Source organism: Mustela erminea, chromosome 7 (assembly GCF_009829155.1).
Source record: "Mustela erminea isolate mMusErm1 chromosome 7, mMusErm1.Pri, whole genome shotgun sequence".
NCBI lineage: Eukaryota > Metazoa > Chordata > Mammalia > Carnivora > Mustelidae > Mustela > Mustela erminea.
Genome location: NC_045620.1, coordinates 59,328,561 through 59,341,897, shown reverse-complemented (window position 1 = coordinate 59,341,897; position 13,337 = coordinate 59,328,561). Strand labels below are relative to the sequence as shown.

The following is a 13,337-nucleotide window of genomic DNA, read 5'->3' as shown; positions in this document are numbered from 1 at the left end:
CCTGTTGGCATGAAAGATGGTTCTCCATCCCTTCACTATCAGTCTGGATACAATGACTTCTAATTTTAATAAATTATTTCTATAACCCTAACAAATTCTTAATTTTTAAATTTCTAAAAATTTTCTTCCTACCTAAGAAATTAATCAGTTTTTGTCAGTGTTATATGGGCAAATGGAAAAAAAAGTATGTTTCCTATTTAACAAATGTGACACTCTAGGTGTATCTACTAACTGACTTTCTTGATCAGTTTATTAAATTTCTCCATGTCCTTATTCACCTTAACTTGGTTCAAATTTTTAAGAATTATTTTAGAATTTCCATTTATGATTATATTTTATTTTTAAAAGTTATAATTAATTTTTAAAATTTAATTTAATTGTAGATGTATATTGTATGAAAGAACACAGAAGAGTGATATCACTGAAAATGGTGTAGAGACCTCCAGGGCTCTATAGAAGTAATAAGATAAAAGAACGGTTAGATTCAACTTTCAAAATCTTACAACAATCAAGGAACCCTCAGTTTGTTTTGTGAGATTAAGGGTCTCTTATGGTTTGTCTACCTCTCTGGTTTCATCTTGTTTCATTTTCCCCTCCCTTTCCCTATGATTCTGTTCCTCAATTTCCTCATATCAGTGAGATCAAATAATAATTGTCTTTCTCTGATTGACTTATTTCACTTAGGATAATAGTTTCTAGTTCCATCCACATCATTGCAAATGGCAAGATTTGGGGGTTTTTTGATGGTTGCATAATATTCCATTGTATATATATACCACCTCTTCTTTATCCATTCATCTATTGATGGACATCTAGGCTCTTTCCATAGTTTGTCTATTGTGGACATTGCTGCTATAAACATTGGGGAGCATGTGTCCCTTCGGATCACCACCTTTGTATCTTTGAGATAAATACCCAGTAGTACAAATGCTGGGCTATATGGTAGCTCTATTTTCAACCTTTTGAGGGACCTCCATACTGTTTTGGTGCAGAGTGGCTGTACCAGTTTGCATTCCCACCAACAGTGTAGGAGGGTTCCCCTTTCTCTGCATCCTTGCCAATATCTGTCGTTTCCTGACTTGTTAATTTTAGCCATTCTGCGAGGTGGTATCTCACTGTGATTTTGATTTGTATTTCCCTGATGCTAAGTGATGTTGAGCACTTTTTCATGTGTCTGTTGGCCATTTGGATGTCTTTCCAGAAATGTCTGTTCATGTCTTCTTCCTATTTCTTGATTGGATTATTTGTCCTTTGGGTTTTGAGTTTGAGAAGTTCATTATAAATTTTGGATACTAGTCCTTTATCTGTTGTTATTTGCAAATATCTTCTCCCATTCTGTTGGTTGTCTTTTGGTTCTACTGACTGTTTCCTTTGCTGTACAAAAGCTTTTGATCTTGATGAAGTCCCAATAGTTCATTTTTGCCCTTGCTTCCCTCGACTTTGGGAATGTTTCTAGGAAGAAGTTGCTGTGGCTGAGGCCAAAGAGGTGGCTGCCTGTGTTCTCCTCAAGGATTTTGGTGGATTCCTGTTTCACATTGGGGTCTTTCATCCATTTTGAGTCTATTTTTGTGTGAGAAATAAATAAATGGTCCATTTTCATTCTTCTGCTTGTGGCTGCCCAATTTTCCAAACACCATTTATTGTAGAGACTGTGTTTTTCCATTGGATATTCTTTCCTACTTTGTCAAATATTAGTTGACCATAAAGCTGAGGGTCTAATTCTGGGCTCTCTATTCTGTTTCATTGATTTTTGTGTCTGTTTTTGTGCCAGTACCATACTGTCTTGATGATGACAGCTTTGTAATAGAGCTTGAAGTCTGGAATTTTGATGCCGCCAACTTTGGTTTTCTTTTTCAACATTCCTCTGGCCATTCGGGGTCTTTTCTGGTTCCATATAAATTTTATGATTATTTGTCCCATTTCTTTGAAAAAGATTTGATGGTATTTTGATAGGGATTACGTTAAATGTAATTTAATGTACCTAGATTGCTTTAGGTAGCATAGGTGTTTTCACAATATTTGTTCTTCCAATCCATGAGCATGGGATGTTTTTCTATTTCTTTGTGTCTTCCTCATTTTTTTTCCCATGAGTATACTATAGTTTTCTGAGTACAGATTCTTTGCCTCTTTGGTTATGTTTATTCCTAGGTATCTTATGGTTTTGAGTGCAATTGTAAATGGGATTGATTCCTTAATTTCTCTTTCTTCTGTCTTGCTGTTGGTATATAGAAATGTAACCAATTTCTGTGCATTAATTTTATAACCTGACACTTTACTGAATTCTTGTATGAGTTCTAGCAGTTTTAGAGTGGAGTCTTTTGGGTTTTCATATAAAGTATCATATCATCTTCAAAGAGTGAGAGTGTGACTTCTTCTTTGCTTCTAATTTGTTGTCCCATTGCTGAGGCTAGGACTTCTAATACTATGTTGAATAACAGTGGTGATAGTGGACAGCCTTGCCTAAGGACAGTTCCTGTCATACACTGTGAAGACTTTTAATCAAGAAAGGATTCTGTACTTTCTCAAACACTTTTTTCAGCATCTACTGAGAGTATCATATGACTCTTATTCTTTCTTTTATTAGTGTATTTTATCACATTGATTGATTAGTGGATGTTGAACCAACCTTGCAACCCAGGAATAAATCCCTCTTGGTTATGGTGAATAATCCTTTTAATGTACTATTGGATCCTGTTGGCTAGTATTTTGTTGAGAATTTTTGCATCCGTTTTCATCAGGTATATTGGTCTGTAATTCTCCTTTTTGATAGGGTCTTTGTCTGGTTTTGGGATCAAGGTAATGTGGCTCTCATAAAATATGTTTGGAAGTTTTCCTTTCATTTATATTTTTTTGAAACAGTTTCAGGAGAATAGGTATTAATTTTTCTTTAAATGTTTAGTAGAATTCTCCTGGGAAGCAGTCTGGTGTTGGGCTCTTGTTGTTGGGAGATTTTTTTTTTTTATTACTGCTTCAATTTCCTTACTAGTTATGGATCTGTTGAGGTTTCCTATTACTTCCTGGTTCAGTTTTGGTAGTTTATATGTCTCTAGGAATGCATCCATTTCTTCCAGGTTGTCTAATTTGCTGGCATATAGTTGCTCACAATATGTTCTTATAGTTGTTTGTATTTCTTTGGTGTTGGTTGTGATCTCTCCTCTTTCATTCATGATTTTATTAATTTGGGTCTTTCTCTTTTCTTTTCAATAAGTCTGGCCAGGGTTTATCAATCTTATTAATTCTTTCAAAGAACAAGCTCCTAGTTTCATTGATATGTTCTACCATTTTTTTGTTTTCTATTTCATTGATTTCTGCTCTGATCTTTATTATTTTCTTCTCCTGGTGGGTTTAGGCTTTATTTGCTGTTCCTTCTCTGACTCCTTTAGGTTTAGGGTTAGGTTGTGTATTTGAGACCTTTCTTGTTTCTTGAGAAAGCCTTGTATTGTTATATACTTTCCTCTTAGGACCACTGTTGCTGCATCCCAAAGATTTTGAACAGTTGTGTTTTCATTTTCATTTGTTTCCATGAATTTTTAAAATTCTTCTTTCCTAGTTGACTGATTGATCCTTTAGTAGGATGCTAATAGGTGTTCTTTAGCCTCCATGTATTTTAGTTCTTTCCAACTTTCCTCTTGTGGTTGAGTTGTAGTTCCAAAGCACTGTGGTCTGAGAATATGCAGGGAATGATCCCAATCTTTGGTACCTGTTGAGACCTGATTTGTGACCCAGGATGTGATCTATTCTAGAGAATGTTCCATGTGCACTAGAGAATAATGTGTGTTCTGTTGCTTTGGGATGGAATGTTCTGACTATATCTATGATGTCCATCTGGTCCAGTGGGTCACTTAAGGTCTTTATTTCCTTGTTAATCTTTTGCTTAGATGATCTGTCCATTTCAGTGGGGGGGGGGGTAGTGTTAAAGTCCCCTTCAATTATTGTATTATTGATGATGTGTTTCTTGGATTTTGTTATTAATTGGTTTATATAATTAGCTGCTTCCATGTTAGGGGCATAGATATTTAAAATTGTTAGATCTTCTTGTTGTACAGACCTCTAAAGTATGATATAGTATCCTTTCTCATCTCTTATTATAGTCTTTGACTTAAAATCTAATTTGTCTGATACAAGGCTTGCCACCCCAGCTTTCTTTTGATGTCCATTGGCATAGTAAATGGTTTTCCACCCCCCCCCCACTTTAAATATGGAGGTATCTTTGAGTCTAATATGAGTCTCTTGCAGGCAGCATATTAAAAATAGGTCTTGTTTTTTAATCCATTCTAATATCCCGTGTCTTTTGATGAGGGCATTTAGCCTGTTTACATTCAGGGTAACTATTGAAAGATATGAATTTAGTGCCATTGTATTGCCCCATAAGGTGACTGTTCCTGTATGTTGTCTCTGTTCCTTTCTGTTCTATGTTACTTTTAGGCTCTCTCTTTGCTTAGGGGATCCCTTTCAATATTTCCTGTAGGCCTGGTTTGGTGTTTGCAAATTCTTTTAGTTTTGTTTGTCCTGGAAGCTTTTTATCTCTCCTTCTATTTTCAATGATAGCCTAGCTGGATATAGTATTCTTGGGTACATGTTTTTATCATTTATTGCTCTGAATATATCATAACAATCCTTTCTAGCCTGCCAGATCTCTGTGGATAAGTCAGCTGCCAATCTAATATTTCTATGATTGTAGGTTATAGACTTCTGAGTCTTGAGCTGAGCTGCTTTTCAGGGTTTTCTCTTTGGCTCTGAGACTTGTAAGTTTTACTATTAGATGATGGGGTGTTGACCTATTTTTATTGATTTTGAGGGGGGTTCTCTGTGCCTCCTGGATTTTGATGCTTTTTTTCTTTGCCATAGTAGGGAAATTCTCTGCAATAACTTGCTCCAATATACCTTCTGCCCCTCTCTCTCTTACTTCTTCTTCTGGGATCCCAATTATTCTAATATTGTTTCATCTTATGGTATCTCTTATCTCTTGAATTCTGCCCTTGTGATCTGGTAGTTGTTTATCTGTTTTTCTCAGCTTCTTTATTCTCCATCATTAGGTCTTCTACATCATTAATTCTCTCTTCTGACTCATTTATTCTAGCAGTAAGAGCCTCCATTTTTTATTGCATCTCATTAGTAGCTTTTAAAATTTCAACTTGGTTAGATTTTAGTTCTCTTATTTCTCCAGAAAGGGATTCTCTGGTATCATCTATGGTTTTTTTCAAGCCCAACTAGTATCTTTATATTCATCATTCTGAACTCTTACTATGAATGTACATATTGATTAGGTCCCTAGCAGTCAGTACTGCCTCCTTTTTTGGGGGGGGGGGGGTTGTTTTTCCACCTTGTCATTTTGTCCAGAGAAGAATAGAAGAATAGAGAACAAAATTCTAAAATGATAACAATGACCCCAGAAAAATATACACTAAACAAATCACAAATCAGAAGAGACCTGAATCCAGGGGGAAAGAAAAAGGAAAAAAAAAATCATGCTGGTGAACAGAACAGACCACACAGTTGATTTTGGGTGTATCCCAAAATTTTAAAGAAAGAAAAACTTATATGTATACAAAAAATAAGGTTAAATACAATGAAAGTGACTATATGACTATAACAATGAAATTTTTTAAAAAAGATTTAAAAAAACTATTGATAAGATGTTGATTAAAATAGGAAAGAGGGAACAAAAAAATAAAGAACATTTTAAAAATTTAACTTTGAAAAACCAAAGAATCATGGGGAAAAAGCCATTAATTCTATGTTCTGTATTCCCCTAGTGCTGGAGTTTTTGTTGTTGTTGTTGTTTGTTTTGTTTTAAGAGGAAAGGCTTTTATCTATTTATTTATTTATTTTGGTAATATATTTAGATTCTTTCTTTTTAAATTTAATTTTTTCAGTGTTTCAAGATTCATTGTTTATGCACCACACCCAGTGCTCCATGCAATACATGCCCTTAGTGCTGGAGTTTTGCAGTTCTCATTGATCAGTAAACTTGGGTCTTGGCTGGATGTTCTTGGTGGTCTTCTGGGAGAGGAGCCTATTGCAGTGATTCTCAAATGTCTTTTCTGGAGGCAGAATTGCACTGCACTTACCAGGGGCCAGGCTAAGTAATCTGTTCAAGTTCGCACTTGTAGCTTTTGTTCCCTGAACGCTTTCCATAGAGCTCTGGAGGGCGAGAATGATGATGGCGGCCCGAAAGAGCAGAGAGCTTGGGGTCTCACTCCTTAGTGCACCCTCAGAGAAAAGCAGTCAATCACTCCAGCTTCCCTGGTTTCCAGCCGCTCTCGGTGCTGACCCAGTCTGTGACTGAGCATTTCTGTCTCTGGCGCTTGGCCCTCTTTGGAGTGCAAACCCAGCAGGCTCCTGCAGCATGCTCCCTTGCCGCTCCCATGCCACTCCCATGCCACTCTTCCTGGTGGTGGAAGGGGGAATCTTCCCAGATCTGCCACTTGTGGGGTCCCTGCTTGAAGGGACCTGTGCCTTGGATCACAGTTTAGGGCAACCCTGAGCTGAGAGCTCAGTGTCCGGTCTGTCTCTCTCTGCAGCCGTCTTCCCTGCTCCAATACCTGGTAGATCTGCCACGTGCAGGCAGCCCCAGTCTTTCTGTGACCCAGAGGGTCCTGAGACCACACTGTTCCAGTGAGGGTTCCAGACCCCGCTAGCCACTGGAGTGACATACCTCACCAGAGCAGACTTCAAAAAGTAAGTTTATTATTATTTGTTTTAGTAATCTGTACATCCAACATGGGGTGGCAACTCACAAGCTTGAGATCAAGAGTCATGTGCTTCTCTGACTAAGCCAGCCAGATGCCCAGGGAATAGTTCTTAATGTATTCTATGAGGTCACCATTACTGTAGTACAAAGGCCATATAAGTACAAGAAAAAAGCCTCCAGACCAATATTCCTTATAAACATAGATGTAAAATTCCTCCACAATACACTAGGTAACTAAATACAGCAGCAAATTAAAAGCACGATAGATCATGATCAACTGGGATTTATTTCAGGAATATAAATGGTTCAACATGTGAAAATTAATGTAGTATACTACCTTAGTAGAAGAAGGGGAGGAAAAAACACATGATCATCTCAATTGATGCTGAAAATAATTGGACAGATTTCAGCACCCTTTTATGATTAAAAATGCTTAATAAACTAGGAATAGAAGGGAACTTTCTTAACATGATATAGGGCATTTATGAAAAACCCACAGCTAACCTTAACTCAATGGTGAAAGATTAATTTTTCTCCTAAACTCAGGAACAAGACAAGGATGCCCACATTTGGCACTTCCATTGTTCTGGAAGTCCTGCCATCCATGGTGTTTAGGTATTTTACCAGGACATGCTTGTTAATGTATCTTTCCTAAGTGGCCCTCCCTGTGACTCACTAAGTCTTCTCATTGCACTTTTTCATGTCTTTTTTTTCAGCTCAAGGAAATGATTCTTTTTTTTTTCCTGTTCTTTTTTTTTTCATTTATTTATTTTCAGCATAACAGTATCATTATTTTTTCACCACACCCAGTGCTCCATGCAATCCATGCCCTCTATAATACCCACCACCCGGTACCCCGACCTCCCACCTCCCCCCCGCCACTTCAAACCCCTCAGATTGTTTTTCAGAGTCCATAGTCTCTCATGATTCACCTCCTCTTCCAATTTACCCCAACCCCCTTCTCTCTAGCTCCCCATGTCCTCCATGCTTTTTGTTATGCTCCACAAATAAGTGAAACCATATGATAATTGACTCTTTCTGCTTGACTTATTTCACTTAGCATAATCTCTTCCAGTCCCATTCATGTTGCTACAAAAGTTGGGTATTCGTCCTTTCTGATGGAGGCATAATACTCCATAGTGTATATGGACCACATCTTCCTTATCCATTCATCTGTTGAAGGGCATCTTGGTTCTTTCCACAGTTTGGTGACCGTGGCCATTGCTGCTATAAACATTGGGGTACAGATGGCCCTTCTTTTCACTACATCTGTATCTTTGGGGTAAATACCCAGGAGTGCAATTGAAGGGTCATAGGGAAGCTCGTTTTAATTTCTTGAGGAATCTCCACACTGTTCTCCAAAGAGGCTGCACCAACTTGCATTCCCACCAACAGTGGAAAAAGGGTTTCCCCTTCTCCTCCCCTCCAACACATGTTGTTTCCTGTCTTGCTAATTTTGGCCATTCTAACTGGTGTAAGGTGATATCTCAATTAGTTTTAATTTGAATCTCCCTGGTGGCTAGTGATGATGAACATTTTTTCATGTGTCTGATAGCCATTTGTATGTCTTGATTGGAGAAGTATCTGCCCATATCTTCTGCCCATCTTTTGATATGATTGTCTGTTTTGTGTGTGTTGAGTTTGAGGAGTTCTTTATAGATCCTGGATATCAACCTTTTGTCCGTACTGTCATTTGCAAATATCTTCTCCCATTCCGTGGGTTACCTCTTTGTTTTCTTGACTGTTTCCTTTGCTGTGCAGAAGCTTTTGATTTTGATGAAGTCCCAAAAGTTCATTTTCGCTTTTGTTTCCTTTGCCTTTGGAGATATATCTTGAAAGAAGTTGGTGTGGCTGATCTCGAAGAGATTACTGCCTATGTTCTCCTCTAGGATTCTGATGGATTCCTGTCTCACGTTGAGGTCTTTTATCCATTTTGAGTTTATCTTTGTGTACAGTGTAAGAGAATGGTCGAGTTTCATTCTTCTACATATAGCTGCCCAGTTTTCCCAGCACCATTTATTGAAGAGACTGTCTTTTTTCCACTGTATATTTTTTCCTGTTTTGTCAAAGATTAATTGACCATAGAGTTGAGGGTCCATATCTGGGCTCTCTACTGTGTTTCACTGGTCTATGTGTCTGTTTTTATGCCAGTACCATGCTGTCTTGGTGATCACAGCTTTGTAGTAAAGCTTGAAATCAGGTAACGTGATGACCCCAGTTTTATTTTTGTTTTTCAACATTAAGGAAATGATTCTTCACTGTCTGTTCATTATCTCTCTCCCTCCTGCTCCTTTTCTTTCTTCAGGAATTCCTAACTTCAATTTGTCTTCCAGGTGTCTTTTGTTTCCCCTCATGACTACAACCTTATATATTTTGGTCTTATTGTTTGACCTGTTTCTTTAATTTGATTTTCCATGGCACCACTGGTAACTCACATGCCCAGCATCTCAACAGTGGTTGTAACAGCAACACCTGCAAATTGTCTACTCAATTTTTGGCTTGAAAATATTTTTTTAAGTTCTAAAATATCTTTCTTTACTTTTTCTTTCTTTTCTTCCTTCCTTCCTTCTTTCCTTCCCTTCATCCTTTTGCTTTGTTCCTGAAAATCTTGAATCACTCATTTCTTTTTTTGTCCAAGAAGTAACATAGTGTAGTGGTGAAGAATGTGGGTTCTGGAGCCAGAAAATTTGCCTGGTTTCAAATCCTAGCTCAACCTCTTGCTAGCCATGCAAACTTTAGCAGGTTTACTTAACTTCTTTAGGCATCCATTTCCCCATCTGTGAAGTAGGTATAATAATAATGGAGTTGTTATGCCAAAAGCTGTAGATTCTTCATAATCTCCATTTTGTGCATCTTACTCGATGACCGCAAGTTTCATCTTTCCAGCTGACTCTCTGTACTATCACAACCCTGATTAACCTTTAGTCTCATTTTTCTTCATTCCACTTGAAGCTTCTACTTAGCTTCAAAATTACTGTAAGGAGGACATATTTGCATATTCCATTCATTCTCTTGCTCCCTTTCATTTTTAACAAAATCACAACTCTGGTTTTATGAAACTCTCCTCTCTTGCACCTGTGCATTTGACCTTGGTTGTAGATAAACACATATCCAAGTTGATTGGTATCCCTCTACATTCTATGCTCAGACCTCTGCAGGCCCTGACTGCTGCCTGGCATAAATTCTACATTTTCCTTGACTCTTTCTCCACCTTCACTTCTGGCACAATCATCCACAGCAGGGAAGCTTCCACTTCAGTTGAAGCTGGTGAACTAAGTACCATGGTTTGTAATTGAGTTCAATTTTGGAGCAATTTCAGCATCCTAGGCAATTTGATTTTTGCCACCAAATCCTGAAAAGACTTGAGATTAGCAGAGTGCTTAATCCATCCAGGTTCTTGATTGTTTAATTTGAACAAGAAAACATGTTTTGAAAATTTCTGTTCTAAACAACATTCCTGACCTGATCACTCTTGGTCATCCTCTGGGCTTCAAGCAGTACATGGTGATGGATCCTAGTGTCAGCCTGTGCTTTGTGTTTGGACAGTTTTCCTGAAAATGTTTCAAGATACTTAACGTGGGCAGCAAAACCGACAGATGCTGGGGTGCCCTGCCTTACTAGGAGGAAAGATGAAGAGTTTAAAATTAAATTCTGTCATAGAAATGCTCCTGTGAATGGAATATGTTCTCCAAATCCAGGAAATAGACTTTGGGGGTGGAAATGTCTCCCACTCTCTCTCTGAGAAAGGAGAGTCAAAACTTGAAATGTCTAGATTTCTTAGAAATATGAGATCATGCTCATTAACAAATGGATTTTTATAATATGATTTTTTCCCCTTTGTATTCCTTAGTGTTTCCCAGAATGCCTCCATTGGCAGGCCACTCCCTGCTGGAAGGGGATTCCCTGTGTATTCAGAGCTGTGTCCCAGAAGCAGTGTTGAGGAGGAGGAAACAGCTAGACCACCTTGGGCAAAAGTTTCCAGGAACTTATGAAATACAGAGAGGTTTCCAAGGAGCCTGGGACTTACTGGGCACAGTGACCTGACTTATTGAAGCTAGTACTGCTGAATGAGCTCTTTAGAGTGAGAAAAAGCTTCTAGTTTCATACAAGCTTCCAGCTGCATACAAGGAGAAGCCAAGTTGTTGAACTGAGGCAGGGATAGTGTCTCCTGTTTTGGCTGTTGACTCTAGTGGGATAGTTTGCACCTCAAAAAGGATTGTTTACTTGCATGGTTGAGGTAGAATTGCATGTATGTCTGGGGCTGATGTGGATGGATGCATCAATTGACCCTTGCCAGTATCTCTCAGGCTTCAGTCCAAACTCATGACCAGGAAGCAGATGTAGGGAACATCAGTGAGCCACATGTCTGTCAACGACTCCCAGCAGCCAGATCCTAATATGCCTCATATGCCCAGGTGGTAGAGAATATGCCCAGGTGGTAGAGAACTTACAGCAGGGCATCAGGAGGGGAATGAAAAGAAATCCTTCTCCTTCTTCGGACATTTGCTAGAAGAGAGTAATTCCATTTTGAGCTGTTTGAGCACTGGACACTGACGAGGCTAGTTGAACCTAGTCTTTATCAACTGGTGGATGGCTTAAAAATTGTGCTTGCCAGAGTCCATTGCACTTATTATGTAATCCCAGGGTGCAGTCAAAGATGAGAGCAACTAGGCTCCAGACATGGCAAGAGAAGATGTCCTTCCAGCCTGGTGGGTACTGTGAGTGGAAAGGCCAGACATAGGTAGGATTTGGATGTTCTAGGCCCTCTTCTTTTCAGTTGTTTATTTTACCTCTCCAACTCTGCATGGACAGAGAAGCTTTAAAAACAGGAACACTATTCCCTCATCCTCATCTTCCTGCTCTAGATATCCAAAGAGAAGCAAGGATCTGCAGAGCAGAGAAGATGTGAGAACCCAGGAAAGATTTCTGGCACCAAACAAAGGAGAAAAGGTAGTAATATAGATTTCCAGTGCTTATTGTCTTTTGTCATATTCTCTCCACTTCCTGAAGGCTGTGCACCAGTGGGTATCTCCCTACCCTATGACTTATTTCCTCCTCTGTGTTGATGGCGGGTGGATGGCAGGGCTGTTTCTGGAACAGAGGTCCTTCTCCCAGCTGTTGTACTTTAATGAATATACTAATATTTATAAGGCCCACATTTGGTTCATTCCTAAACTGATCTTTTCATAAGACATGACAGTCTCCAAAGGCTATTCAAAGGTTTATTACACACAAGAGAGCACTTGTGAAGATGGACACTCACCTCATACACACTCATATAGCCTCATCACAGTAGGTACCAAGTTTTAAGTCCTCAGATGACTTACCTGCCTTGCCCATTGCCTAGCCAGTTGGCCTTTGTAACTAGAAAAGAACTGAGGAGATGTGGAAGGAAGGGTGCATTTTGAAGCTGACTCCAAAACCTTCCCCACAAACTCCCACCAAGCACCTACTTCCTCTCCTAAGCCAAGCAGCAGCAGAGATGGATTTGGCAAGGTGGAACAGAACTTGGTTCCTCAGGATTTTTCCCCATTGGGTGGGCTGAGCATCTGGGGACTAGAGCCAAGATCCTTGGGCAAAGAGAGAACTGGTGGGTGGAGATCCTGGATTTCCCAGGGGGCAGTGATGGTCAAGTCAGACCTGTTAGTCTCCCTGCCTGGGGAGTCCTGGCCCTAGGGAGGATTAGGCATTTGAGACCCTGAGGCTTATAGAGTAAAAGGCTTTGCAGCTAAAAAAAAAAAAAAAAAATACCAGTACTAAATCTCACCTAACCATGGTCTAGGAACTGTGCTAAGCACTTATATTGCCTCAGTAATAGTCACAACAACCCTATGAAGGAAGCTTAATTATTTCATTTTACAAAGGAGGGGAAGTTAGTGACAGAGAAGTTCAGTGATTTGCCCAAGGTCACACAGACAGCACTTGGCAGAGTGGAGATCCCAGTTTGGCTTCTAACCCCTATGCCATGTTGTCCTTCTGGGCTCCATTGTGATTTAGTTATTACATGCTACTGGTACTACTAGTTACTCGTCAAAAGAAAATGAACTCTGTTTTTACTCCATATTCAAAAAGAAACTCGAGAAAAATGTTAAATGTAAAAATAATTAAATAAACAATTATGAAAAAGAATTTAAGCAACTATGTTTTACCCTTAGGTTTGCCCTTATGTTTTACTCCTAAGGATGGAGGAGAATTTTTAAGCCAAGACAATAAATCTGGAAGGAATATCAGAAATGACAGACATATTTGATTACATAAAATTTCCCGAATGACCATTTATACTGTAAGTGAAGTCGATTGTGTAATGATAAAATGCATGTGCATGTTGTGGTGGTGTGGGGTGTATACTTTCAATGCACACTGAAAGATTGCTGAAAAAGCCTTTACATTTAGCAAAAACACTAATAAACAAGTAGGAAAATGAGTAAGATATGTGAACAGGCTATTCATAAGAAAGCAAATCAAGAGGCTGGTAAGTATCTGAAAAGATGTAGAAATTCATCAGCAGTTAGGGAAATTCAAATTAGGATATGTGATTTCAAAAATTAAGAAGGGTTACATCCATTACTGACAAATACCAGGGAAAAGATCTCATATATTATTGATAGAAAATGAGTTGTATTGCCTCTTGATAAAAAATCTA

General features: G+C 38.7%; 1 long non-coding RNA gene across 1 annotated transcript; it reads left to right on the top strand.

The window, feature by feature from the left end:
* Positions 1-3,812: 3,812 nt before the first annotated feature.
* Positions 3,813-13,000, top strand: LOC116596514. Its single transcript, XR_004288148.1, has 4 exons — positions 3,813-3,847; positions 6,525-6,681; positions 11,560-11,644; positions 12,850-13,000. It is a non-coding gene; the product is annotated as an uncharacterized LOC116596514 (long non-coding RNA).
* Positions 13,001-13,337: the final 337 nt, after the last annotated feature.